The sequence below is a fragment of the Gorilla gorilla genome, chromosome 11, assembly GCF_029281585.2.
Source record: "Gorilla gorilla gorilla isolate KB3781 chromosome 11, NHGRI_mGorGor1-v2.1_pri, whole genome shotgun sequence".
NCBI classification, from domain to species: Eukaryota; Metazoa; Chordata; class Mammalia; order Primates; family Hominidae; genus Gorilla; species Gorilla gorilla.
The window spans coordinates 105,924,098-105,927,227 of NC_073235.2; the positions used below are offsets into that span (position 1 = coordinate 105,924,098).

Sequence of the window (3,130 nt, forward strand, 5' to 3'; positions counted from 1 at the left end):
TACTTGGGAGGCTGAGGCGGGAGAATGGCATGAACCCAGGGGGCAAAGGTTGCAGTGAGCCGAGATCGCACCACTGCACTCCAGCCTGGGTGACAGAGCAAGACTCTGTCTCAAAAATAAAAATAAAAAAAGGTTTCAGCAAATATGAAAAGAGAAAGTCCTGTTATTTGTCCACTCATAATATGAGGAAAAAAAGGAGATGATACATTCCTCCATAGAAAAAGTGGGTTTAGAGAACAGTTCTGGTAGTATTTCACATGGTGAAGTATCAAAAGGTCTAATAAGTAGCCCCCTTGCTCAGGGAAAAAAAATGATGTTAACGTGTTTCTCTTCCAAATTGCTTAGTAACTCCAAGTGATTTTCAAATTGGGGGGCAGATTACTGGCACTGAGTTCATCAAATTTAGATCTATCTTGAATAGGGACATTATAGAAAATCAAGAACATCTCTAACCCTGCATATCTGGTGGAGTCTGGAGTTAGGGACTACATGACCCAAGCCATCAGCTAAATGTGCCAAGAGATTGAACTGTAGATGACCATCTTCCAGGGAGATGTCTTGCCAATTACTAGGAAGAGATGAACCAAAAACTTCTTTAACATAAGATTCCAAACAACTCTGGAGATCTTCAGGTGGTGTGTATGCTCGGCTTTGTGAGGGTAGACACACTGAGGATAGATTCCTTTTTCACCTCTTGTACTGTCTCAGCAACCACTGGCTCTTTCTTTTTTCTGGATCGAGACCAAAATTCTGTGTGTGGTGCCCCTGAGACTGTCCACATGAAGACTTTTCTGGTAATGCCGGACACAGATTGCGCTGCCATCTTCGATGAGATCCACGGACCTCTCATTTTTTTTTTTCTTTTTTTGAGATGGGGTCTTTTTCTGCCGCCCAGAGGTGGGATCATGGCTCACTGCAGCGCCTCAACTCCCTGGGTTCAAGTGATCCTCCTGCTTCAGCCTCCCCAGTAACAGACAACAGGCACATGCCACCAAGCCTGCCTAATTTTTTTATTTTTTGTAGAGACTGGGGTCTCACTCTATTACCCAGGCTGGTCTCAAACTCCTGGACTCAAGTGATCCTCCCCAGTCTGTCTCCCAAAGTGTTAGGGTTACAGGCCTGAGCTACCGCACCCAGCTAGCTACCCCATTCTTTTTTTTTGAGATGGAGTCTTCCTCTGTCACCCAGATTGGAGTGTGGTGGCGCAATCTTGGCTCACCACAACCTCCACTTCCCAGGTTCAAGCAATTCTCTTGCCTCAGCCTCCTGAGAAGGTGGGATTACAAGCGTGAGCCACCACACCCAGCTAATTTTCCTTCTTTCTTTTCTTTTTTTTTTTTTTGTATTTTCAGTGGAGACAAGGTTTCACCATGTTGGTTAGGCTGGTCTCGAATCCTGACCTGAAGTGATCCACCCGCCTCTGCCTCCCAAAGTGCTGGGATTACAGGCGTGAGACACAGCACCCAGCCTACCCCATTGCTATACATAGAACTACATTATGGTGCATAATTTAAAATTTACACTGTCCACTCTCTTATGGTTTCATGTTTAAAAAATTTTAATCTCTTTATCGTTTACAAAGAAGGGAGCTCTTTATTTTGGCATTGCTGATAAGGAAACCACTATAGATTACAAAATATTACAATATAATCCCTTCAGGTTGTGTTCCGGGTATACAGTGTGTCTTCTCTCTCTCTCTCTTTTTTTTTTTGAGACAGAGTCTCGCTCTGTTGCCCAGGCTGGAGAACAGTGGCACGATCTCAGTTCACTGCAATCTCTGCCTCCCATGTTCACGCCATTCTCCTGCCTCAGCCTCCCGAGTAGCTGAGACTACAGGTGTACACCACCACGCCCAGCTAATTTTTTTGTATTTTTAGTAGAGACAGGGTTTCACTATGTTAGCTAGGATGGTCTCGATCTCCTGACCTCATGATCTGTGCGCCTCAGCCTCCCAAAGTGCTGGGATTATAGGCGTGAACCACCGCGCCAGGCCTTTTTTGTTTTTTGTTTTGAGACAAGGTCTTGCTGTGTTGCCAGGCTGGAGAGCAGTGGCTCCATCAGGATCATGGCTCACTGCAGCCTCAATTTATCCAGCTCAAGTGATCCTCCCGCCTCAGCCTCCCGAGTTGCTGAGACTACAGATCCAAGCCACCAATGCCTGGCTAATTTTTGTATTTTTTGTACAGACAGGGTTTTGCCATGTTGTCCAGGCTGGTCTTAAAAACTCCTGAGATCAATGGATCTGTCCACCTCATGAGCCACCGTGCCTGTACTCTCCTCTTTATAAGAGTAATTTTCGGCCGGGTGTGGTAGCTCACGCTTATAATTCCAACACTTTGGGAGGACGAGGTGGGCTGGTCACTTGAGGTCAGGAGTTCGAGACCAACCTGGGCAACATAGTGAGACTCCATCTCTACCAAAAGAAAAAATACAAAAATTAGCCAGGCATGATGGCATGCACCGTGTAATCCCTGTAATTGGGAGGCTGAGGAGGGAGAATAGCTTGAGCCCAGGAAGTGGAGGTTGCAGTTACACCCTTATGAGAGACTTGGAGCCACACCACCCAGAGGAGCTGCTCCCAGATTCCTGATTCTCAGAAACTGTGTGAGATAACAATTGTTATCTTTTTCCAGAAAGAGTAGTTTCTTCTTGAAAAATGTCTTCTATTGGGGTAGTGGATAATATGAGGGAATTATAGTTGGTTTTGTTGGATATAAAAATGATATTGTGGCCAGGCACGGTGGCTCACGCCTGTGATCCCAACACTCTGGGAATCAGAGGCGGGCGGATCATCTGAGGTCAGAAGTTTGAGACCAGCCCGGCCAACGTGGCAAAACCCCATCTCTACTAAAAATATAAAAATTAGCTGGGCATGGTAGTGTGTGCCTGTAATCCCAGCTACTCGGGAGGCTGAGGCAGGAGAATCGCTTGAACCCAGGAGGCAGAGGTTGCAGTGAGCCAAGATCATGCCACTGCACTCCAGCCTGGGCTACAAAGCAAGACTCCATCTCAAAAAAAAAAAAAAAAAAAAGATATTGTGATTACGTAGCAAAATATCCTTGTTTTTTAGAGATATGTACTAAAGGATGTAGTGGTTAAATGTCCTGATTACTGTAATTATCTTTAAAAT

The 3,130-nt window shown here is 45.4% G+C and overlaps 1 pseudogene; it reads right to left on the bottom strand.

Moving 5' to 3' along the window:
• Positions 1–341: 341 nt before the first annotated feature.
• On the bottom strand, positions 342–823 carry LOC115933776 (large ribosomal subunit protein mL50-like; annotated as a pseudogene).
• Positions 824–3,130: the final 2,307 nt, after the last annotated feature.